Raw genomic sequence first — 27215 nt, 5'->3', positions numbered from 1 at the left:
TATAATTCATGGCCCTTTGATATGTTGCTCCAGCACTCTTCAAGCCAAAAGTCATGACGACCCATTCAAATAAGCCGATTGCACCAGGACATCTAAAAGCCGTCTTATGGATATCTTCCTCAGCCATAAAGATCTGATTATATCCTGCATTCCCATCCATAAAACTCAAAATTTTGTTCCCTGATGCAGCATCAACTAATTGATCGGCCACTGGCATTGGATATTCGTCCTTTGGTGTAGCTTTATTCAAATCTCGAAAATCAATGCACACCCTGACCTTCCATTCTTTTTAATAACTGGAACTATGCTAGAAACCCATTCGGCATATCGACAGGGACGAATAAAACCAGCATCATACAATCGTTTGATCTCAGCTTTAACCGGCTCGAGCATATCAGCTTTGCATCTCCTCGGAGGTTGCTGGCGTGGTCTAACCCCTGGCTTGATAGGTAGCCGATGTTCGACAATCGATCGGCTGAGTCCGGGAATCTCGTAGTACTCCCAAGCGAAGCAATCTCTAAACTCTTTTAGGAGCTCTATCAGCTTGGTTCTAAACTCTGGAGACAAATTTTTGCTAATAAATGTCGGCCTTGGCCGATCGCCTGGACCTATGTCTATTTCCTCCAAATCATCGGCCGACATAAAACCTGGACCTTGCTTGTCATCGAGATCATCTACTGTATCCTTAGCGTAGACATTCGAACCCTTCACAACGCCCTCAAAGTAATAGCTTGGGTTCTCCATCTTCGATTGGCTGTATATCAGAATCGGACACTTTTAGAAAATCTCCATCCCAGACTTTTCCAGATAAACAATCAAGGCCATCCATCTCCCAAAGGGCTAAATCGGCACTGGCAACGTTAACTGACCTGTCGGCCGGCACGACCTCTATCTTGTCGCCTTGCCATTGAATCAAGCATTGATGCATAGTCGAAGGGATGCAACAATTGGCATGAATCCAATCCCTTCCAAGCAACAAGTTGTACGAACCCTTCCCATCGATGACAAAAATCGTGGTAGGAATAGTCTTGCTGCCAACCGTTAGTTCCACATTTAGAACACCTTTGGTTTCAGACGGATTACCACCAAAGACTTTAAGCACCATATTTGTCTTGATGAGATCCACGGCGTTCCTACCTAGCTTCTCTTCAATACTCTGCTAAAAGATATATATAGAGCAACAATGAGTACAAAAGTACTCAGCAAGCCACCACAAAAAATGCAATAATGTACAGGATAATACAAGGAGTGGCTATGGTTACTTTGCGTAAAGCTGAGTTTTCAAATATCATTTCACAAACCTAAGACCTAGTATAAACTGATCAAGTTTTAATTCCATTGTTCATTAAACAGCGACGGTTCTGTCCACCATCCATTGTGTTCCCAAGGATAGCTTCCCGCCACTGGTCGTCATGGTTTTCTGGGGTTTACCCCTTCTCGCCTCTCGAGAAGTTGATCCACCAGTACAAAATCATCATGCAACATCCCACCCAACCAGTTTAAGAATTTAGAGTCTAGCCTAGTATAATACACGTCTCGGTGCTCAATAACCACGAGCACGGCTATTCGAATAGATTTAGTTTACTCACACTGCAGTGAATGTACACTTTACCCGTACTCCGCGACTTGCCCAGCACATGAGCCTAAGTCCCAACGAATGAGACTTGCCATGGCAAAGCCTTTCAACAACCTCACTTTGGCAGTACCCGCTCCATGAATTTTAGTCCTCATGCACTCTAGGCGTCCAAGGTTTCTAGCAGTGAGAGGAGTTCTGGCGCTCCCGGGAAGGGAAGATTCACACATGCATTAAGTTATAGTTAAGTTTAGGTTTACACATGGCAGTCCTACCGATGGCGACACCACTGTAGGCACCCACCCCTCGCGGTCCTACCAATGGCTGCCCCACCGTAGGCCCTGCCTCACACACATCAAGAAAACTACTATGCAGGGAAACTGCCTCCGCTCGGCTATTTACTCTGCTAGGTCTATACCCATACGAGAAGTACGGTTGTACGGGGGTCGTTTCATGCTTAGCTTCATGGCTCGGTCCTTAACTGACCAGGGACGGCACTAGCCTTTTCCGGACACCACCCAAGTCCTCCAGCCGCCCTAGTCGAAAATATTTGTTTAGTTTTCATTTTCTTTCACAAATCATCTCATCAATGTCATGGCAATGTGGCACTCATGTCTCCACATGCCGTATCTCAACTACCTCCCCAAGGTAGTTTCCCAAGCATGAAGCATTTGATAAATATGAGAATGCATGAATCTAAATTAGCATTACTAAGCATTTGTCATAAGTGACTAGGGACTCATACGTAATTATGGGTACAAGGGAATAATGAGATAAGTAATAATCAAAGGCATGGCATAATAACAAGTAGGATATTCATTACTGCATGCAATTTTATTTGTAAACAAAACAATTTCACAATTGGGATCAACATGCTCAAGGAATGGGGTGATGACTTGCCTGCTTAGGATAGTTCTTATTCTTGATATGATCTTGATCAACCTTCACCTCCTGAAAGCTGCATACGTTGCCTCACGACTAACCGATATACAATTTCTATAATATGCGAGAAAACCAATATTCAAGCAACAATCAAATATGCACAAACAAAATATAATTGTTCGGAATATACCTAGGGCTATTCATATCACTCGTGCTTGCTAATGGATTGTAAGGTGCTACGAAGTCTAAACTATGGCTGCTCACATACAGAACTCAATACTCAGGACTACGGAATTATCTATCAACTATTGCTATGTGGAGTTCATGGCTAAACTAGCTTTGATCGTAATTTAAATGGTGACACCCTACAGGAGATTTACCAACGCTCAGTGGATAATTTAATCATAACAAGCGTTCTAACAGGATGGATTATCTAAGCATGGCTCTACAAATATTACTGTATTAGGGTTCCAACGAATTACATGCTATGTAGGTTAGATTAGTGTGGTCCATAATATTATAGTTAAAGTTTATCTCAATGCATAATTTTACCATAAATAATCCTAAGTCACGGTCAAACTATAATTGTGTGAGGTCAAGATTTATAATTAGTGTTTTATCTACTATACACGCTTATCATAGACTCCTCAGTTTAATATATGAAAAAGGTAGGTTATTGTTCTTGTGTATGATTTAAATGGACTGTATAGTAGTTGTGAGTGCAATAACATACTAATATTAGATCATTTACTAAGCATGAGCTATTTACTGTAAGCTATACAGTATATGTGATGCAGGTGGATTTGGCGAGTTGGTACTATTTATCAACTTAAGATTGATTACCAACTTAAAAGATACTATTCCAAGGAACATGACATTAAGTAATTAATTTCGTATAGGTGATTTAATCACACTAGCTCTGTTATTATTTCTCATAAACAAGTTTAAGATTCATCTATGAGTATTAATATTTTAGTAACTTTATGTAACTAATTTTTAAGTCATGAATTTAATTATATGGCTATCGAATATTAAATAAGCACTAGTATTTTCCTATACATCCATTCATTTGAGACATCACTTATACTTAGTTTATGTGGTTGCTACAGTGACAAAACATGTTAAATATATTTATTTGACATCTACTCTACTGTACAATATCAATTTTATTTATTAGCACATTTTTAAGTTGACCATAATCTAATCATTTGATATTAATATATTTTATTAAATAGTGAGTTATATACCATTGGAAAGCTTATGAATTTAGATGAATTTAGGTTCAAGTTTCACTCGAATCGGAGCTAAAATGAATAAGTTATACTAATTTAAAGATTCAAATTTGAGTTAATCCGAGAAATTGTAAAAATGCACTGTTCATAAATGATTTATTTTTAATCGGAAACATTATCCAAAACCCACTGTGGTTGACATGTGGGACCGGCCCTGGTTGACTTAGGGTCAAACCTGCTTGTTTAATTACCATTGGGTCCCGCCTGTCATAGGAACAAAATATATAATTGTGTTTTCTTAGATTTTAACTATAGGGACCCCACCTGCCATTGAGTGGGATAATCACCGTTAGGGATAGGATTACTGTGCGCTAATCACATGTGGGTCCCACACGGTTTCTCTCTCTCCTCATCTTCTTCTTCCTCTCGCCCGTTACCGAGCGAGGCAGAGGCACGGCTCGGCGCAGCCGGCGTGGCCGGCCCGAGCCGGGACGGCAGCGGGCGGCTCGGCGACGGCCGGGGTGAGGCGCAGAGGAGCTCCGACGATCTCCCGCCGATGGCAGCCGGCGCGCGAGGAGACGGGGACGCGCGGCGCCATCAGGCGACGCCATGCCCGAGCTCGGCTACAAGGGGCTTCGGTGCTAGGGACATCCTCCGGCCGAATTGAAGGGTGCGGGAGCATCTACGGCGTATGGGGATTCGATTTCACAAACTATATGGAGAGGGGAGCTCCCGGGATAGCCTACCCACGGAGGGCTCGCCGGCGACGAAACGGCGGCCGGGGCGGCACGGCCATGGGCGCTAATCGCCGATTTTGGAGCCGGCGCTAGCAATTAGATGTATGGAGGACGCTACGGGCACGAGGGTGTACCGCGAGACGGCGAGATGGCAAAACGCGGCAAAGTGGAGCTCGACACGGTGCAGGACAGGGGCAGACAGCGGCGACGTAAGGTGCTTGACGGCTTTTCTTGATGTCCAGCGGCTACCCGGCTTCCCCTATGGCGACGGCGGCAGCACGGCTCTTCCTCCACTCCCTCCAACCTCCAGCTCCGGCCGGGGAGCCTCACAATGGTGATCTGTAGCGGTGGTGAGAGGGTGATCGCAAGGTGTTCGATGAAATGCATACGAGAAGAAGGCTGAGAGGGATGGGGATTTTGTTGAGGGCTTCGCTTAGGATGCAAGCAAACTATGGGGATAAGATCACCAGCACATGCCTAGGCGAGCTAGAGTACTAATGGTGATCGGATAAGAGCAATGAGGTGGATGACGCGGCTGAGATTCATCTCCTTCTCCATTAAGGTTCTGTGGCTTAATCATCACACCTATAACCTATAGACTGCAGGTCTGGGCGCTAGCTGGAGGAGAGGGCTCCATTTTATCCATTGGGCGTGGATAGGGGCGATGGGACGCGCGTGTCTGGGTTATGAAGGCAGGCGTGGTGACGGTGATGCGCGCACATGGGCGATGGCGCAGCTCCGTGTTTCCTGGAGAGAATCCAGGAGAGCGGTTAGAAGTGCGGCTTGGCGTGGCACGGGCCCTGGCACGACGAGGTACGGAAGGGACGACGCGGGCGCGGGCGTGGGTCCGGCGCGATGCGACGCACGGCGCGATACAACGCGATGCGGTTGCGGAGCGGCTAGTGCGGTTTGGCTAGGGTTGGGGTCGGACGCGGCTGAGGGGAAGGAGGCGCGGTTGCGGCGCGGCACGGGCGTGACTGGCGCGGCCGGAAGCGATGTGGTGCACGCGGTAGACGGGATCGAACGGTTGGCGGACAGTGAATAGTGGCGGCTGAGAAAAGAGAGAAAAGGAAGAAAAAGGGAAAGAAAGGAAAGGGAGGGGCTAATCTGCAAAAGTGAATGGGATTGAAATTGAATTGAAATGTAATCAATATATTTTGGTTTTGAGAATTCAAATGTTTGATTTCAATATTTATTTGGTTATTCATTAGTTCCCAAATGAATTTGCTTTCCATTAAATTATCCAAAAATTATCCAATATAACCTATAAGCTTTGATATTTCTTAAAAACTAATTAAATATTCTAATGTGACCTTAATAATACAATAGCACATTGGTCGAGTTTATTTGTATAACAATGTATTTTACAAGGACACGTTTAATCTATTATTCCATAAAAGTAAATTGATACTTGGTACAATATTGACCTAAATGTTTAATTAAACACTCACATAAACATATTTTATATATAAAGTTCAATTTATTTGCATGACAAATTATTTTACATGAGTGAATCCATCCCATGAGAGACTCAATGAAAGTTATAAATATTAATTTAATTATTCTAGTGGAACACTCCTATATATATAAAATCATTGTAGTGGCGACTACTTCGTGGTTACTTAGATGTCATGACACTTGTCGACATGGTTCAAGTATTTAACATACAATTTGTAATTATTAATAATTGACTTGTGTTTTATTTGGCTTGCTATCATGTACACAAATATTTATAGGATTAATAATAATTATCTTATTCTAATTACTTCTTAGTTGTACAGCTTTAGCTTAATCTTCAATCGTGACAATTTATAGTTTGGCAAGCAATAGCAACCATAACATCCAGCATGATGCAAAAGTTTTAAAAAGTTCGAAATTTTAGTGATTTTTATTATTAGGGATTTTCAGGATGTTACACTGAACGTAGCATAGGGCATCAAATTCACCGCGGCCCCACCATCGACCATCATCTTAGACATCGGCTTCCCATTAACGTAGTCGTTTATATATAATGGTTTAAGATGCCGATTCTCTGTCCCCTCGGGTTTCTCGAATACCGCCTGTTCTGGTGACAGGACCAACTTAGCCGATTCCTCTTCCACTTCATCGACATCGGCCTGATCGATCCCGAACTCAGCTGGCAATGTAAAGACCATATTAATTGGTGCCGCTATAACACTCTTCCCTTTTGCCAACCTCTTCACCTCGTCATCTTCAGCATCATTGGCTACGGGAACCTGATTCCAGACACGCCACTCCTGTCTGTCTTGGTTTTGGTTTCCTCAGCCGATGATTGATTTCCTTTTCAACCTCCTGAAAACGCTCCCTGCTCCTCAATCTCTGGACCCTCCTTTTCTGATTCTTCGTGAAAATACCAGAAGGACACCATTGATTCTTCCTGATCGCCTCATCCCCTTGGCCACAATCCTGATTCATCGGACCCAGTCTCTGATGAACAGGGAGTCTCGCCTGTCTCAGCCGATTATCCCTATTGTGTGGTCAGCTTGAGCTCTCGATGACATCACTGCATCCAGGGCAATTTTCGATAGATGGCAACCTCATCCCTTCATTCCAGCAGAATCTGAAAAACTCGTAACCCCAATGAGGATCACCAATAAATGCTGCTGCACTGGATCACCAATAGATGGAGGTGGCAAAAACATGGCAGCAACTTGATCTTGGGTCGGCTGATTCGCGATATGCCCAGTAGGCTGTGGATGCTCCCTTATTAACAACCGAGGGTTTATCGGCTGGCCTGGCGTCATAGCTGCTACAGCAGGTAGAGGAGATGATGTTGGCGCCGTCGGCTGAGTTGTGGGTGCAACGGAGGGAACCGCCTGAGAAGATGGCTAAACATCAGTGATCAACGATCGATAATTCGGGAAGACACCTCCTTGCAAATAAACCGGGCCTGCAGCCTAATGCTCAGCTATTGAGCCATCGGCTATTGTCTTCATCATGTTTGACAATGTATTGACTAGCACTCCTGATTGATTGATCAAAGCATGATGCACAGCGTAATCGACCCGATCTTGAAAATTATTGAAAAAGTCCTGTGCTAGTTCATTGTTACGATTAAGATTTCCTCCTTGTGGTCCTTGAGCACCATCACCTTGAGCCTCATCACCTTGTGCTCCGTGGACTCCTTGCAGATTGTCGCCTTGATCGCTCGGGGAGCCGTCGGTAGCACCTTTAGCACTCGGTTGGGCCGAGCCGCCTGGAGCTTGTTTCACTTCTCCATCTTTAGAGGAACCGGTCCCAGGATTATCAGCAACCACTTTTATCTTATACTTCTGAACAAGCGTTTCCTTGCGGGTTTGCATGAACGAGCTCAGGAACTGATCCCGTGCTTGCTGCATCGTTGCTTCAAACTCCTGCTTCTGCTCAGGCGTGAACTTCTCTGGATCGATTGGCATGACGTTGTCATCAATGATGTCGGTCAATCCCGGCTTCGGCGCCTTGCCTTTAACGGAACCTGGGCTTGATGGTGGCGGTGGCTGTTTCTCGGCCATGAGGAGGGACTGACGTCTGACTTTTAATCAGGTCCCACCGGGCGTGCCAAAAGCGTGTTGACAGAAAACATGTGGCCTGGGAGATCTGCTTAACTCCAGTGTAGGTCCAAAGCTCACCTTCGGATATATTAGCGTAACAGTTGATTTGATCCTGTAATCAACAAGAAATAGAAGCAAAGAAACCTTAGTTAAATCTATAAATGATTGCCGATCGGCTAGATGCCGATGACATATCATTTATCCTTAGGCCGATGTTATCCATGTATCGATCGGCAGTCATGAATAAGTAAAGAAGAACTAAATCTACTCGATCGGCTGTAGATATTAACAATATATACTCCTTATATCGATGCATACTTAAATCAAGTGATTGGGAAAGATCGGTCATCATGCCGAGACAGTATAAATCACTTAGATCAAAATATATGTCAATAAAAAGATTAGATATGTTTATAGCATAGCCGATTAGATGGATCTAGCATGTATCGGCTAATACTTCGATACTACTCTATATCAAGATATTAAAGCAAGTATAATATATTGAGCAAAAGCCTAACATACTTAAATACAGCAATATCTCAATATAAAGGGCAGATTTAACATGTCAATGAGGCATATAGAACAAATGAAGTTAAATCAGATACGATCAGCTGAAACTCCGATACTATTCAAATCGGCAACTAGAAGGCAGGCTAGAGATCGATATTCTAAGCACGACTTAATAGATCAAACTAAACTGATGCAGCATTAAGTATGAAAAGAAGAACGATATCTAGACAATCAAGCCGCTAGAAGTTTCATAGAATGGTAGATATCTCATATAATCTAGATCAACGTCAAGATCTAACCTAATCGGCTGTCTTCTGCATACAGATATTGGCCGATAGTAGTCTAGATGGCGATATTGCTAGAGATTGTGTAAGATATATGATAACTTGATGAATTACATAAACAAGATTAGAGTGTCATGAAGATGGAAGCACTAATCCTAAGAACGCAATCCATCACGACGAATTTTACCTCTTGTTGAAGATCAAAATCGATGCAGCTCAACCCAAAAGCAAGAACCCCGTCGAAACAAAACTAAAGCAAAAAGGGTGGCGATGCGCCGAAAGTGTGTTGAACATGTGTGTTAAAAATTACTTCGGGCTCGGGGTCTATTTATACCCGAAGATTACAAGATATGCCCATACCGGACACGACCATTATCTCTAACAAACTCTAAGATACCACAAGTCTTTGCGGCAGACTTTTGCCCACACTTATCTATAAGGAATTTACATAAAATATCCTAATTAATAGATATAATTGCCTTCTCAGGACTCTATCCATGCGTGGCAATCATCCTGAAGTACATTAACTTGAACCCGATGTCGCGCACAAGTCGTATTGTCGGAATCGGCTATATCGGCTTATTTAGCTCGACTTGTCGTAGCCGATCTTGTCGTAGCCGATCTGGACTTCAGCCGATTCCTGCCCTGTTTTCAAACTCGATCTCCGCTTCCGACTTTGCTTCGATCTAATCTTCTCTCCGACGCTGATGTTACCAAATTTGGTTGTTAACATGCATGTGTAAGATGTGATAGTAATATTGTGGTGAATTACAGTAAATCAAGAATTGAAAACAAAAATATATAGGTTAAAAGTCTCATATGCTAACCATATACTTGTTACTGCACAAAAGTAAAAAGTGTTACTGCACGGAAGGTGCACGTTACCACGTGTTTATGCAGTAACACTACCCAAAAAATACAGTAAAACGCAGTGTAGTAACATCGTGATGTGATTGTAGTAACGTACAACATACAAGTAGTAACAAGTAATAGTATAGTATTACTACTTGTGGAGAGACAAATTGCAAAAAAGTCAATCTTTGAAGAACAATATCTCCCAAGTGATGTAAGGTTTTTTAAAACCGTTTGCATCATGATGCTAGAAAAAAAAGAGCTTATCAAAAGTAGATCCGTCATGACTATATTTCAACTATATTTTAACGCTGTTATTGCACGTAAGACACAGCGTTACTACACAGTGGTCGTCGTATTACTACACCGTCCTGGGACGAGAGCTGAGAAGAGGTGGGTGGTGGGGGGAGTTAGTTGGCGGGTTTGACCGGTGGGAGGGGCCTTTGACCGAGGTGGGAGGTTGGTTTTGGGCCTTGGTAAGGAGGGGGAAGTGGGTGTGACACTTGGGAGGGAGGGGGTATAGAATAGCTATTCTATACCCTGGGTGTAGAATAGTTTTTATATATATATATATATATATATATATATATATATATATATATATATATATATATATATATATATATATATATATATATATATACCTCTCTCCCAATGGCCAAACCCACCTCCCACCTCAGTCAAAGGTCGGTCAAAAGCATCCCACGCCAGTCAAACTGCGGTCAAACCACTTGCTAACTCCTCCTATCACCCACCTCTTCTCGGCTCTGTCTCGCGGAACTGTGCAATAACGCGACGGTCAACGTGCAGTAACACTACGTCTTATGTGTAGTAACAGCGCTCAAATATTGTTAAAATATAGTCATGATGGATCTACTTTTGATAAGCGTTTTTTTCTAGCATCATGGTGCAAATGATTTTAAAAAATAGTACATCATGTGAGAGATATTGTTCTTTAAATCTTGGCTTTTTTAGAATTTGACTCTCCACAAGTAGTAATGCTATAGCATTACTTTTTACTACTGTCAGTTGCACGTTACTACAATCCCATCGCATTGTTACTATAAGAGTGCAGTAAAAATTATAAGTTTTTGCAGTAACTGTGTTTTACTGAATTTTTTAGATAGTGTTACTGCATAAACATGTGGTAACGTGTACCTGCCTTTGCAATAACACTCCACTCTTGTGTAGTAACAAATATATTTAGCATGTGAGACATTAACCCATATATCCTCCACATGCAGTAACATTATAGCATCATTGTGAAAACGGTTTTAAAAATAATACATATCTTGTGAGATATTGCTTTTCAAATATTGGCATTTTGAACTTTAGCACTCCATATGCAGTAACAGAATATGTAATTTGCAGTAACATGGGTATATACATGCAGTAACATGGTTTTACCAAATGTATAAAATTGTTCAAAACACTCGTACATCAATCAGACCTCACTCAAAGCCACCTACAGACTTTACCTATAGCCCACCTATTCGATCTTCATCTCGTAAAACTGACATTGTAAAACTACGATTATCGATCGTGCAGTAACATAACTACTTGGAATTGGTAACATGCACCTATTATATATATATATATATATATATATATATATATATATATATATATATATATATATATATATATATATATATATATATATATATATATATAAACTATTCTACACCCTTGTATAGAATACCTATTCTATTCCCCCCTCCCTCCCTCCCAAGGGTCACACCCACCTCCCCGTCCTTACCAAGGCCCAAAACCCACCTCCCACCTCGGTCAAAGGCCCCTCCCACCGGTCAAACCCGCCTACTAACTCCCCCCACCACCCACCTCTTCTCAGCTCTCGTCCCAGAACGGTGCAGTAACACGACGACCTCTGTGCAGTAACACTGTGTCTTACGTGCAGTAACAGCGTTAAAATATAGTTCAAATATAGTTATGACGGATCTACTTTTTGATAAGCTCTATTTTTCTAGCATCATGGTGCAAACGGTTTTAAAAAACCTTACATCACTTGGGAGATATTGTTCTTCAAAGCTTGACAATTTTGCAATTTGTCTCTCCACATGTAGTAATACTATACTATTACTTGTTACTACTTGTCGTTACTACAATCGCATCACGATGTTACTGTAAGTGTGCAGTAAACACTATAAGTTCAGTAACAATGCGTTTTGCTGTATTTTTTGGATAGTGTTACTGCACAAACACGTGGTAACGTGTACCTGCCGTGCAGTAACACTTTTACTTTTGTGCAGTAACAAGTATATGGTTAGTATATGACACTTTTAACCTATATATTTTTGTTTCAGTTCATGATTTACTGCAATTCACCATAATATTACTGTCAAAAGTGCAGTAATGTCATATACAAGCAGTAACACTATATTGGAGGGAGGAGACCGGTTTTCTTGAGAAGAGGAAGGAAGAACGGTTTCTTGGAGAGGGGAGTACGTAGATACATTTTGAATTTTAACCCTCCACATGCAGTAACACTATAGCATCATGGTGGGAACGATTTGTTTAAAAAAATGCATATCTTGTGAGATTTTGCTTTTCGAAGATTGGCATTTTGAACTTTATCCCTCCACATGCAGTAACAGAATGTGTAACTTGCAGTAACAAAGGCATATACATGCAGTAACATGGTTTTACCAAATGTATAAAATTGTTCAAAACACTCCTACATCAATCAGACCTCGCTCAAAGCCACCTACAGACTTTACCTATAGCCCAGATACTCGATCTTCATCTCGAAAAAATCACATAGTAAAACTACAATTATCGTGCAATAACATAGCTACTTGGAAGTAGTAACATGTACCTATTATGTAGTAACACTTCTAATTCTGTGCAGTAACAAGTATATGGTTAGCATGTTAGACTTTTAACCCATATATATATATATATATATATATTTGAATTTTTATTTACGGAGGATGATACACGCGCGCTGAGCTACGGGTTAGGAGCGGCTACAACAATCCGAATAAGGGATAGTAGATATATTTACTAATTACTGCACACTAAGTATATCGTTACTATATTTGATTGACAATGTTACTACCGGGATGCAGTAACACATGGTACAATTGACAATAATGTGTGAAGGTAAATGCTAGTATAGTTTAGGAATGATTAATTGCTGCACGTCGGGATTAAATGGCAATGCGTCTCATATGTTGCTGCAATAATCTATAATTATCATGATCATGTTACCGTAGTTGAGTAGTAACTGATGTGCAATGGTGTAGTAACATGCATGGTTTGAAGCGTACAATAACGACCATCACAATGTAATTACTAATGTTTAAGTGCAGTAACGGCTTATGAGTTCTCTCGTCTGGTGGAATGATGGATGTTATACATTTGAGGTGTGGAGATTATGGGTACCCCATACCCACACGGCATGGTTATCCGACTAGTTATAGGGGATAACTTATATATATGAAATATGTAACAGATCATGACTTGGGTATTACGTTTCCCTGTATATTATGGAACGGCCTAAAGTCCTGGTTTGATAAGATTGTAAAGTAGATTTAGGAAACCGATACCGTCTTGGTTAAGGTTTCTATCTTGTAACCCTGCCCCCCAACCTATATAAGGAGGGCAGGGAGCCCCTCTAGGGGCATGAGACAACCTGATCGTCAGATCTATACTACACCCGGCGGATTCAAATCCCCAAACAGGAGTAGGGTATTACCTCTCATTGAGAGGGCCTGAACCTGTCTAAATCCTTTGTCTCCACATCCATCCACTTTTAGGTCTCGTGCGCTACCCCGTTTTATTATTGCCGAATTCATGTTTCGACAGTTGGCGCGCCAGGTAGGGGTGCGTCGAATTACCTGTCGAAAAGTGCGATGGAATCAACTTCAGAAGAAACCCCGAGATCAATCTCATCAATTTCGATGGCTCAAATCTTCAATCGGGTCTACCGTTCCAATTTAATCTCTATTAGATTAATTTTTAATCATTGTTTGATTTCCTGATATTTTGACGAATTTCATATACTGGATGAGATCGAAACACGGCCATCATCGTCGCCTACTTGGGTGCCCTTGCCGTGTCCGAGTGCTCCTCTCTTCCTTTCCTGGCAGATGGACGTGTTGCAGGAGTGGCACAGGCCGCCAGGATTCGATTCCTGTTTGCATGTATGATGGTTGATGGGCTCCGCCGGCTACCTCCGATGATGGCATCATGCCGAAAGAACATCGAGTTAGCTGTTAGTTGCTGGGGCTTATACATGTTGCATGGCACGTCGCCGGCTATCACTCATGATCCAGCCTCACTGCTCGACTTGAGTTTTTCGTTTCAATTTGTTATCAATATATATTAGATTGATTTCTAATCTCAGATTAATTTCTTGCTATTTTTTGTTGTTGTTCGCATATAACTACGCGGCACTATTGAGGCGATTGATGCTGGTCATGGACTCGAGGCGTCTCAGCTTTCCGGTCGATCGGCCGCGAGTCCACTCCGCCGGCTTGTCCTCGCCACCGCCATTGCTGATAGCAACAACGACTTCACCACCGGCCTGCCTCCGTCGCCGCCGACTGGTGTCCCCGCCTATACGGTTGGTTGGCCTATTATGCCACCGCTGTTGGGCGTCTACGACTACACCGCCGGCCTGCCTCCGTCTCCGCCGACTGGTGTCCTCGCCTATACGGTTGGTTGGTCACACCACCGTTCATGGGCGTCTACGACTTCACCGCCGGCCTGCCTCCGTCGTCGCCGACTGGTGCCTCCGCCTACACGGCTGGCCTATTATGCCGCCGCTGTTGGGCGTCTACGACTTCACCGCCGGCCTGCCTCCGTCGCCGCCGAGTGGTGCCTCCGCCTACACGGCTGGCCTATTATGCCACCGCTGTTGGGCGTCTACGACTTCACCGCCGGCCTGCCTCCGTCGCCGCCGAGTGGTGCCTCCGCCTACACGGCTGGCCTATTATGCCGCCGCTGTTGGGCGTCTACGACTTCACCGCCGGCCTGCCTCCGTCGCCGCCGACTGGTGTCCTCGCCTATACGGTTGGTTGGTCACACCACCGTTCACGGGCGTCTACGACTTCACCGCCGGCCTGCCTCCGTCGCCGCCGACTGGTGCCTCCGCCTACACGGCTGGCCTATTATGCCGCCGCTGTTGGGCGTCTACGACTTCACCGCCGGCCTGCCTCCGTCGCCGCCGACTGGTGCCTCCGCCTACACGGCTGGCCTATTATGCCGCCGCTGTTGGGCGTCTACGACTTCACCGCCGGCCTGCCTCCGTCGCCGCCGACTGGTGTCCTCGCCTATACGGTTGGTTGGTCACACCACCGTTCATGGGCGTCTACGACTTCACCGCCGGCCTGCCTTTGCTGGATGTCTACGTCCTCACCGTTGGCTCACCTTCGTTGCCGTCGACTGGTGTTTCCGCTTACACGGCTGGCCTATTATGCCGCCATTAGTGGGCATCTTCGCTTTCGCCGTCGACCGCCTTCGTCGCCGCCGACTCGTGTCTTCATTGTTATTGATGGACGACTTTGTTCCCACATTGGCCACTTCTGCCATCACCAAGGGGAATATTACAAAGCTAAGTCATCATTTATTTTATTCTTTATATGATATTTTTCCTTTTCCTCTGCCTCACTACACCAATTGGTCTTCCATTGAGTAGTGAGTCGGGGGCTACAGATGTTATATCATATTTTTTATAATATTTATCTTGATTGCTTGCGACATAATCTGAGTACAAAAGTACCTATCGAGTTATGGAGTTCTATCTTCCTTTGCCAATGGATGGTTGCCTTTGGGCCGATTCCTAGCACCCGGGGGCTCGTTGGATGGACCGAGTAACGCAAGGTGCTAAGTATTATTCGGAATAAATCAAAAGCATAGAGATGAGATAAATTTATTTTCTGCTCTTAATAATTGCAAAAGTACCCGAGTAGTAAATTCTGATTCGTGAAACTTTGTTCCATTAATGACGAACTCATGTCACTCATATGCATGTTTGGGAAGTGCCTAGGCCGACTCCCGGTGCTTGATGGTTATGACTAGTCGGACAGAGTGTTTAAACGTACAGAGTCATCTGCTCGGGGAAATCAAAATTGACAAGAGGAGAAATACATATTTATAAATATTTCAAAATACTTGATTTTTTCTCGAGTATTATATTTATATCAGATACTACTCATCCTATATGTTTGTTCTGCAGGATCCAGATCCAGATATGCATAAAAGGGATTCATGGCTTTAAGCTTATCTCTTACGCTCCAGGAATGGATCAGTCAGAACATCACCGACCGGCTTGCCTTCGCCGCCGCCGACTGGTGTTTCCGCTTGCACGGCTGGCCTTTATGCCGCCGTTGTTGGGCGTCTACGTCTTCACCGACCGGCTTGCCTTCGCCGCTGCCGACTGGTGTTTCCGCCTGCACGGCTGGCCTTTATGCCGCCATTGTTGGGCGTCTACGTCTTCACCGACCGGCTGCCTCGACCGCCGCCGACTGGTGTTTCCGCCTGCACGGCTGACTTATTATGCTGCCGTTGTTGGGCGTCTACGTCTTCACCGACCGGCCGCCTCGTCCGCCGCCGACTGGTGCTTCCGCCTGCACGGCTGGCCTATTATGCCGCCGTTGTTGGGCGTCTACGTCGTCACCGACCGGCCACCTCGACCGCCGCCGACTGGTGTTTCCGCCTGCACGGCTGGCCTATTATGCTGCCGCTGTTGGGCGTCTGCGTCTTCACCGGCCGGCCGCCGCATCCGCCACTGACTGATGTCACCGCTAGCACGGCTGGCCTGTTATAATGCCAACTGATGCTATCTTCTTCACGGCTGGCTACATCGCTGTCACTACTAATAGGCATCAGTATCTTCAACACAAGCTGCCTACGTTTGCCATGGCTGCCGACTGGTTTCTTCACTTCCATGGCTGCATGATTCTGCCAGTGTTGATTGGCCTATTATGCCGCTGTTGTTGGGCATCTACATCTTCATCGCCGGTCGTCTCGTCTGCTGCTGACTAGTGCCCTTACCTCTACGTCTGGTTTATACAGCTACCACTACTGATGGACATCATCATCTTCCGTCGCCGACTGATTATGCTGCCGCCGATTGGTGCTTTTATCTTCACAACTACGCGTCTTCACTACCGGTTTGCTTCTGTTGCCGCCGACTTGTGTTCACTTCATTACGGCAATACAACTTTGTCATCATGGTGGAGCGACTTCATCTTTATTATCTTCGGCACCGGCAAACTCTATTGCTGCTACTTCGCAAGTTTTACTACTTCACCAACCACGACGTCTTTGTGAACCTCGACATCTCGGCATGCAATGCCATGATATTTTACTACAACAAGTGACTCTCCAATATTCAGGATTTCTACTTGGACACCTTCAACACATATCTTCAATCAAGCAATGACTACTCGACGACAAGAAGCTATAATTCTCGACTCTATGTTCAGTTGTTTCTCAACTAACCAAAGAGTCGGGGGCTACACAAATATAATGCTCAAAATTTGACAAATTTTATGTCAAGCTGAAGAAATCAATTAATCAGCCAATGAGTCAACTCCAGGAGTCATTATCTTCATCTTTGCTTCGGAACAGACATTCTACTTCAACAACTTCAAATATTTCGGTTTAGACGAGTTGGGCAACAACATCAACTCTCCTCCAATTATTTGTCTTCACGGTTGGCCTACTACGCAACTGCCGATAGAGGATCTCATCGTTATCATCGGCTGCTACATCGCTATTGACTGGATCACCGACATCGTCATCTTCATCAACATCTTGTTAAGCCTCTTCAACATAGCCTACTCTGCTGCCGTTGATGGGAAACTTCGTCATCATAGTCGGCTATCTCTGTTGCCGCTAATCATCATTACCGTCGGATGCGTTTGTCGCCGCCGATTATTTTCTTCATCTTCATGATTGGTGGATTTCGCCATCACCGTTGATGCGCGTCTACGTCTTCATCGTCGGTTTGCTTTTGTCACCACCGACTGTTCTTTTTGTTGGGCGCCTACATCTTCACTGCTAGCTGACCTGACTGTTGCCGACTGGTTTCTTCGCCTCCATGGTTATGCAACTTCATTACCTTTGATTGGTGTCACTGTTTTTACTACCACTGACATCTTCCGTTACTTCTGATGAGCAATTTCGTCTTCATGTTGGTCATTTCATCTCCATGCCGACTGCGTCAGCTATTGCCAATAGACAATTTTGACTATGACAGAAGGACAAGCTATATGCTCAGGGGCTCATCAACTCAAGCGTGAGGATTATATCTCCAATTTGGACTTGTTCCGGATACATTCCACATGGATTCATAGTCATGAGTCTATTTTCTATGCTCAAAGACTGGACCAATTATTATTCCCCGTAAGGGCTATCAACCGAATACTTGCGCCAGTCGGGATTCAATTATTATATTTATTTTGGAGTATCCCATAAGGGATAATCATTCAGATCAGAAGCTATTCATATGAGCTACACTTGGTCTATATTACCCGGAAGATTTATTACTCGGGAGCATGTTACATGCGTCATCCTTTAAAGGGTGTCGAAGGCATATTTTTTGGCCTAGGCCTAATATGTCTGCAGCCCATATTTTCAGGTGTGGCCTGTCACGTTCTTTTAGGGACTTAGGCACTTTTCGCTTAGGCCAAAGTGCGCGTGATCAAGTGCCCAATACCTTAAAATCCTTTTATACCGCAGTTACTCGACTTTTTAGGAGTTGGTACGATGCATCTTAAAAGGTGTCAAACAGTAAAGCTTTATATAGCTGCCCCGCTGACTTTTTTATATAGTCAAGGTGCTGTTTGGGTTTATCAAGCAATTGATTGGATACAATATCATTGCTTTTTGCCACGTAAGTGTGCATTTTTATTGACCAATATTATGGCTTAGGCTGATTATATATTATGGTCATTTTTCAGGCGGTTGGTAAATCCTTTACGAGTTTACTTACTCGGATGTTATACCATATATGCCATATATTTCCAGGAGTGGTGAAACCATGTGTCTTTTAGGGACTTAAGCACATCTGTTAAAGCAGTGTGCGCATGGCGTATGCCCAATACTTTGGAAATTTCTTTATTCACAGCATTCAAGCTTCTTTATAGTTGTTTTGCTATGTGAACTTTCAAAGATGTTGTCAACTTTAGGTTGTACGCATCATATTTTGCCAAGCAGTCGGTATATCACTTGGATCATATTATTCGGGGATTCACACCGCATATACTATATATTGGTATCAAGTCACTTGGTTGACTATAATTATCAAAAACCACTCGGTTAATTAGATAATTTATTCCTTGACTATATGTTTAGTTTGTTCAGCTAATCACATAGTTGGGGGCTACACCTATTAGGTGCATCTATTCGATGCACCTGACTTTATTTTTCAGCCCTCCACAGTCTTCAGATTTGGTAAAAGTACTCGGGAGACCATGGCGAAGATGATTGAAGCACTCGGCTTTAGAGTAATCTAGTTCGAGAGAAGATTATATTTTCGACTGTGAAGGTCTCAGGGGCTACTGTGGAGATTATGGGTACCCCATACCCACACGGCATGGTTATCCGACTAGTTATAGGGGATAACTTATATATATGAAATATGTAACAGATCATGACTTGGGTATTACGTTTCCCTGTATATTATGGAACGGCCTAAAGTCCTGGTTTAATAAGATTGTAAAGTAGATTTAGGAAACCGATACCGTCTTGGTTAAGGTTTCTATCTTGTAACCCTGCCCCCCAACCTATATAAGGAGGGCAGGGAGCCCCTCTAGGGGCATGAGACAACCTGATCGTCAGATCTATACTACACCCGGCGGATTCAAATCCCCAAACAGGAGTAGGGTATTACCTCTCATTGAGAGGGCCTGAACCTGTCTAAATCCTTTGTCTCCACATCCATCCACTTTTAGGTCTCGTGCGCTACCCCGTTTTATTATTGCCAAATTCATGTTTCGACATGAGGTGAGGAGATTGGTTTTTTTTTTTCACGTAAGTGGGACAGATCGGTTTCTTTGTTTTTCATTTTAGTTGAGGCCGTCCATCAATTGTTATATTTTACCGAACGTGAGCAGGCACATGTATTCAACAAGATATGAGTGTTGTGTACTTTTTGTCTTTTGTTATTATTTTGTTTTGTCCTTTTGTGATTAGGAATAAAGGTTCACTTTTTCCTATTTGTCATTGATTGCGTGTCGCTCTAGCCTCTGGGAAGGATGTTGCTAATACTAATCAGGTGCGTGTTGCGTCGGCGTTTGATTCAGAACGTGGGAGGCAGGACGCACGAGTGCGTGCGGCGCGCGCCAGGCAGAGCGGAAAGGCCGGCGCGGGTGAGTGTGGATCAGATGGGGAGGGGGTGTAAAATAGTCTTACGTGTGTGTCTATATATATATATATATAGCCTATATACTACTCCCAGGAGTAGCTACTCCTATTGTAACCATCGGACACCTGTCCAACTCACATCAGGGTTTCGCCCACCGATGCTGAAAATTGAATTATTTTTTTTTGAAAATTCGGATCACCGCGCTGTGTTCTGCATGGTGAGTCATTTTGAACGTTCTGCATGCATGGTTTGTTGACCCGCACGCATGCACGGCGGTGCGACCAGGAGAGTAGTTATTGTGGATGTTGCTACTGATACTCTATTTAAGTTGACGGTGATGTAGGACAGAAAATGAGGAGCAGAATTATCTTTCGGATTTGTGAGGAAGAAGATTTTGTTCTGCAGGTTTTTGATGGAGCAGAAACCCTCCGGTGGAAAGGGCAGAATGTCGTCGGCGAGGTCTGTTACGTCGCCTTCCGCAGCGCAAGTAGGCGGAGGCTCGTCGGCGCGTGATGTCGAGCAGCAGAAGTCGGCGGCGGCCGTAGGCGCGTCGTCGCCGGTGAGTAGTAGCAAGCAGCACAATCTGGCGAAGGCAGAAGATGGAACCATTATAGCTAATGGTGACAAGGAGCAGAAGCCTGCCGCAGATATGTACACATAGAAGTTTAGTTTTAGGTTATGTTCTGTTGCAAATTTAGTTTAGTTTTAGGTTATGTTCTGTTGCAAATTTTTCTCTCGTTTGTTTGTTTGGCTCTGACTGGTTATTGCGTTATTTGGTCATCAGGAATGGTTTTGTGCGTTGCATGGATACTGCTGCCCGGAGTGAAGTGATGAACAACTCTCTCCAGAAATATGTCATTCATTTGGATGGATGTCATCCTCTTCCCATGAGAAATCCTAGGAAGAGAATTATATATATAGGAAAATTATATACTACTACCGGAGTAGATACTCCCTCCCTGTCCGCCACCAATTTCAATTCGTTTGCCCAGATAATGATAATGACTATTAACGGGTTTATTGAATCGAATACTTTTACCCATTTTCTTTTACCCGTATTTTTTTCCCTCGGGGTCAACAAGATTGTTTCTGTTCTGTAGCAGATTCGAAAATTGAATCAAGATTCCTGTGTTTGTTGTAGATAGAATTTTGTTCGGAGACAGCTAACTAGAGATATTTCAGGGTGGTTTTTTCGCTCTTCAGTTTGCTTATCCAAAGCGAGAAATCATGATGATTATCCCGTCGAGCAGAACATTATCGATCTAAAATCGTTCTCTGCGTTTTGAGAGTTCTTAACCCATCTGAACTCAGATTAGTAGCCTCGCCGGCGGCTGCGTTGCAGATAACGTTGAAAGCTCTAGCATGGAGAACTCCAGTTCCAAGGTTTGTTGCCATATTCATCTGTTATTTTGCAGTGAATGCGGCGCCGGCCATGGCGACGATGAACAGCACCAACCCGACATTGGTACGGTATAGCAGTGTCAGGCTGCAGGCTGCCGGAGAGGAGCGTCCCAATCTTACCGGAGAGGAGCGCCCCAATGTGCCGCGTGCACGCCGGCCAAGCGCCCCAACGCCGGCGCCGTCGAAGCTCGCGGCAGCCATGGATGGATTTTTTGTTTCCTAATCTTTAAGTCCTTTTTTGATCGTATCTCTTACTAATTTGTTTTGTTTATGTTTTTGCATTTGCAGCACCTTTGCAGTCCTGCAGCAGGTGCGAATGTTTCAGGTGGTGGTGGCTCTAGTTCTGTTTTCACTAGAGCCCGCTCAAGCAAGAAAGATTAAATTCCAAAAAAAACAAGTGGCATCAAGGGTAAAAAGGTAGTACAAGAAAAAATTTACACCAGGTGCACTCCTGCTATTCTCTCAGATCTGTTCTCAGGTTTTGGTGATCAGCAAAAAGAGCTAGTGAAGCAGATGGGGTTTGATGGGTTGCTTTCCGTGAGGCTGACTAAACTGAACAAGCAATTCGGAGCATGGATTCTGTGCAAGCTAGACCCATCATCAGGTAATCTGTTTGCGGGATCTAGACATGAAATTTGTTTGACATGTGAGGATGTCAGCCTACTTTTGGGAATCCCTTGTGGACGGAAGGAGATTTTGCCTGCAATAAAAAACGAGGTAAAAGATGTTAAGGCTTATATGTGTGAAATCTTTGAGAAAGATTCCTTTGATGGACTTACCATTGTAACAATTCAGAGGATATTGGAGAAAAAATTTAACAGGACGATGACTGTTCACGAACAGATTGTATTCAAGACTACTTTTATAATCTTCGTTGTAACCAAATTCTTGGCTCCTCAATCTGTTAACAATCACATATCTATAAGGTATATGAAGGCTTTGGTTGATGTAGAAAATATTCACAAGTACAACTGGGCGGAATTTGTTTTGCATGACATCAAAGATGCAGCAGCAGCATTGCAACACAAAATACGCCATCGAAAAAGCATTGGTTACATCAATGGCTGCATCATACTACCTCAGGTGAAATTATCCTATTATTCGTTCGAATTATTTGCCTTTTACTTTCTAATATACTCGCAACATCTTTTCACATGCTATAATTTATACTGCTCAGCCTTTTTATCTGGACAATCTGGATTTCGGGACGGACTCTCCCGAGCATAAAAACATTCCAAGGATTGGCATGTACAATGACTCCATGATAGCAGAATTCATTGAGAGGGACGTAATTCTCAAGAACCGGAATCCTTTCCCCACGTATGGAAAGATGAAGGTAAAATCAACTCTCCTGTCGGTAGTATATTCTTGTTGAAATTTCCCTTGTGCAGAAACTTCCGACTATTGACATATTTTTTGGGTTTCAGCTGCGAAACAAACATGATGAAAAATACAATCTTGGCCATCATACGGGTGCAACAGAGGTGCAATCTCATGTAGTTTGTAAATCTATTCAATAAAAAAAACCATTTTTCCATAAGAATTGTTGATATATCTGTACACGGGCTATCCATGTGGATCGTACCTACGATGCCAGGTCTAACATCGAGCCCCCAAGCTTTAATCTAGGAATAACACAAGATATCGAAGAAGCAAACATGGTGGCATGTACCTCAGGTCATGACATCTCCTATGTGGCTTAAGACTCTGACAAAGAACAAGAACTCAACTTTTTAGCACATACCCCAGATCAGCCAATCTCAAAGTCAGTAGATGCCTCTGACAAATCCGGAGAAGGTAATGCAGTGCACAAAACTCCCTCTTCGCATGGAGGTAATGATACCCACAAGCCTATATCAGTTTTTCATTTTCATTCATAACCAACCACACGCACATAATATGACTCGCTCTTACTGGTCTGACTCATAATAGGTTACCAACAAACAGAACTTAGTAGTTTCTCTCCGTACTCTATGTTGAAAGAGACGAGTGGGGCGAGGATTTTCATGCGTGAGGAGTACGCATGTACAAAGCTCCCACCTAAATCCAAGAGGAGAATTATCGGCGGTCCTTCTGATATCCTATTCGATCGGCTAAAGAGGTCGATTAAACCAAGCCATTCGGTGAAATCACCATTTCTGAGCAAGCAACACTCTTTCGTCAGGCATGACCAGAAGGCACTTGATGATTTATACACATGCAATTTCAATCACTGATGCAGAAGCTCTTAAGTAAGCCACCTATCTGAAACACTTGCTGATTTATACACATATACAACTTCAATCGCTTATGCAGAAGCTCTAATGTAAGCCACCTACCTGAAATGTTACTTTCTTTCACCACTAATTGTAAAGATATCACATTTAACAGGAAAATCTGGGTTCACATCTCCCAACCTGTCCCTATGTCATTAAGCCTACATGACATACAACAGGCTATTTGGCTGGACACTCAAATGCAAGAAGAAATATTCAATGTTCCAGATCAAGTATTAGCAGCGGATGAGATACAGAGATTTGGAGGAACTGATTTTGTAGGCTGGAGACATTTCTTAAATCAAGATTTTGCAGTAAGTGCTTCCAATTACTCTAGACTATTTTAATTCTTAAATATGGTGTGTTTTAACACAATATGGCGTTGTAGATGTTTGCAACAGCTGGTGATGACCACTGGAACCCAGAGGATCATCTCCCCTCATTCAAAGATGACTCCCTGATACCATATGACGTACCTAGTTGCCACCTGGTTTGATAATTAACAGCATCTTGAAAAATTCAGTACATCAAGTGCAAATGTTCAGGCCACTAACTTTTGCAATGCCAATATTAATTTGCAGATATTTATTCCACTACTTCAACCACTGCACTATTCTCTATACGCATTTGATATGGAGAAAACAAAATTATACATTCTTGACCCACTGAGAGACGCCTCGAAAAGATCAGAGGATACAGCAGAAAGACACTTAAAAACAAAATTTCACATTTCATCTGCTCTGAAGGAGTGCATGAAGCTTGCATTTCCAGATTAGGACGAGGATATACCAAACTGGGTTTCTGAGTTCCCTTCGGCCATCCCAGCTGTAAACAATAGGTTCCAGTTCATGCTCCCAATTTGATCCAAATTAATTTTTCCATTCTACTCATTTATGGTCATTGAAATACTAACAATTTTGGTAGGCTGGATTGTGCCTTTCACGTGCTCTACTACATGCGAAACTGGGATGGAACTTGCCTTGTGAACCCCCCAAAATCCGTGAGTTTTCTGTACACACTAGGTTCAACTTAAGTTTCATTGAAATAGCTTCCTTTATAATAAATAATTTTCTATATTAACAACAGGATCAACGAGATCTTCGAAAGGAATTTCTGTCCAACTTATTGTCATTCAAAACAACGAAGCTATTCTGCCGGACTTCGTCGTTCACTACCTGAAGTTATCTAACAAGATCTAAGCATGTTATGCAAGCATGCCAAAATAAAGATTACATTCAGTTACATCATTATTATCTAAAATTTGTTAGTTCCCAATAATATTTGTCTTGTTCTTACTCAACATTTTTCAAGGCTTCATGTTCTCTGCTATTCTCTTCCCAAATAAATGAATTTGTCATTTACCTTCCAAATATCATAAATTTAGATTTTCCCAACATCAAATCCATGATGTTCACCTATGGCAAATTAAATACTACAAACTAATTACATCTTCTGTTGCCGTACATTACGTGATCAGCTCTCCTCCGAACTTAGAGAGCAGACCATGCCATGATCCAAATCAGTGCATGCCTGGCGAAAAAAAGACATGTTCTGCTGGGCGAACATGTCTATAACAGTCATGTTTTGCTCGGCGAAAAAAAGACATGTTCTGCCCCCAGAACAGTATGCCAATTGATTTATGCTACCACGAGGATACATCCCACCAAACAACAGCAGAAACTACTAGCCATGTACTGCTGCCGAGAATACATCCCACCAGAACAATAGCAGAAACTAGTAGCCATGTTCTGCTACCGTGCTAAACCCCATCTAAAAATACACCACAAGCACTCTTTTCATGTTCTGCTCCCGATGCAGAGCATGATGAAAAACGTTTTTGGCTCCCACGAAGATTCATCCGACACTACCTCCAGCAGAAACAATTAGCCATGTTCTGCTCCAATACGATGCTTCCAAAGACTACAACTATACGACAAACTCTGAGGCACAACAGAAAATAGAAAAATACAAAACTTGTGTTCGCAAATTTCCTACAATGTTTGCCAAATGTAAATATTCAAAATGAACTATATGTTCTGCTGACGAAATTTAATGATAATAAAAGTTCCATTTTATGCTAAACGAAATGCTGACACCAACCCTGCAGAACATTGAACAGAATAATTACACTCACTTCTTCCTCTCATAACTAGATTTCCGACCACATGTACTATTGTAGTGGCTCTCATAACTAGATTTCCGACCACATGTACTATTGTAGTGGCCATGACCACCACATTGCTTGCAGTACCTAATCTGCTTCGTTGACTCTTTTTTTCCTTTGGCGTGATTCTTCGACTCGTCCTTGGAGGTACTCTCACTAGCCTTCTTCTTCTTTGCTTTGCTAGATGTCTCTCCCTTCGACATCAATCTGGTACTCCTCGGTCGTCCACGACTTCTTCTAACCTCAGGAGGGAGTATGTCTTCTTCGTTGACATCAGTTATGTCCACATCAACTGAATCCTCACCAGCAGAAACATCATGTCCAATGCCGTCCTCATCGGCTACACAAAAGTCATCAGACATTCCATGCTCCGAGTCAGAACTGTCTACACTATCATCCAATTGCACACTAGTAGGTTTCTTCCCAATTGTTCTATCTCCGCAGTGAATTTCCTTGTTGTTTACAACTTGCGAAGTACACATGACCTGAAGTTCTCCAATCAGCTTTGTCAACACTTCCACTGTCTTCTCATATGTTTCTGAACTAGTACCACCAAGTCTAACCATATCAAGTGCAGACTTGTGCAAGAGGGTGTTCCGATAAGTTCTCGATGATGCCGCCTCCTTATCCTTCAAGTACGACTCCTCCAAGTGCTTGGGGATTGAATCTCTAGCATCTTTTGTCCACCTCTTCAGGATACACTTCTTCGGTATTTCCGTGAAACCATACTGTACCATAACCTGCAAAAACACTATGCATTAACACACAAAAACACAACAGCGTTATGAGAACTGCTTAATATTCAAACTTACTATGATAATATGGGAGCATATAATTCCCAAGTGTTCAAAAAGCTTGCATCCACATGACAGATCTTGTTCAGACAGGTCAACCTGAACCTTAAATTCTTTGCTGCCCCAACTTTGCAAGGTGTCATCACCTATATGGACTAGCTGCAGAACATGCTGATCCGAAGTTTGATAAACCATAAATGAAAAGCTTAGCTTGAACTGTTAACTATTCCTTGAACCTAGAAAATGCACCCCTAGTGTACACCCGAGAAGCATGTTTCTCAATGGGCGAGCTAGTTAATGTGGAAACCTTCTCCTAAAGTTCAAGATAAATGACAAGCATATTATAACATGATGAAACCATACCGCCACAAAAATAGCATCTATAACAAACATTCCGAGTACGCAACGCTACACTCACAGAAACCAATTCGAAATCTCTGCTCCATTCTTGTACAATATTCTGCTCGAAGAACTTCATCTTGGTGAAGGATTGCATTCACGATGACAACAGGGAGTTTGCAGTACACACAACTTAAATAGATAAATGAAAGGATAACATCTCAATTTTATTTCACTTCCCAAATAGCAGAAGATACAGATTTCTCAACTCAGATACTACTCGTTTTTTTCTCATAGAAAAT

At 43.1% G+C, this 27215-nt stretch overlaps 2 long non-coding RNA genes across 2 annotated transcripts; both read left to right on the top strand.

Moving 5' to 3' along the window:
• The first annotated feature begins 2569 nt into the window (after positions 1-2569).
• Positions 2570-5619, top strand: LOC136357062 (uncharacterized). The gene is made up of 2 exons (XR_010742099.1): positions 2570-4946; positions 5023-5619. It is a non-coding gene; the product is annotated as an uncharacterized lncRNA (long non-coding RNA).
• A 17698-nt stretch (positions 5620-23317) lies between these two features.
• On the top strand, positions 23318-24947 carry LOC112939589 (uncharacterized). Its single transcript, XR_003243346.2, has 6 exons — positions 23318-23592; positions 23732-23930; positions 24005-24106; positions 24198-24454; positions 24541-24616; positions 24703-24947. It is a non-coding gene; the product is annotated as an uncharacterized lncRNA (long non-coding RNA).
• Positions 24948-27215: the final 2268 nt, after the last annotated feature.

The sequence above is a fragment of the Oryza sativa genome, chromosome 1 (assembly GCF_034140825.1).
Source record: "Oryza sativa Japonica Group chromosome 1, ASM3414082v1".
NCBI classification, from domain to species: Eukaryota; Viridiplantae; Streptophyta; class Magnoliopsida; order Poales; family Poaceae; genus Oryza; species Oryza sativa.
This window is presented reverse-complemented; position numbering and strand designations above follow the sequence as displayed.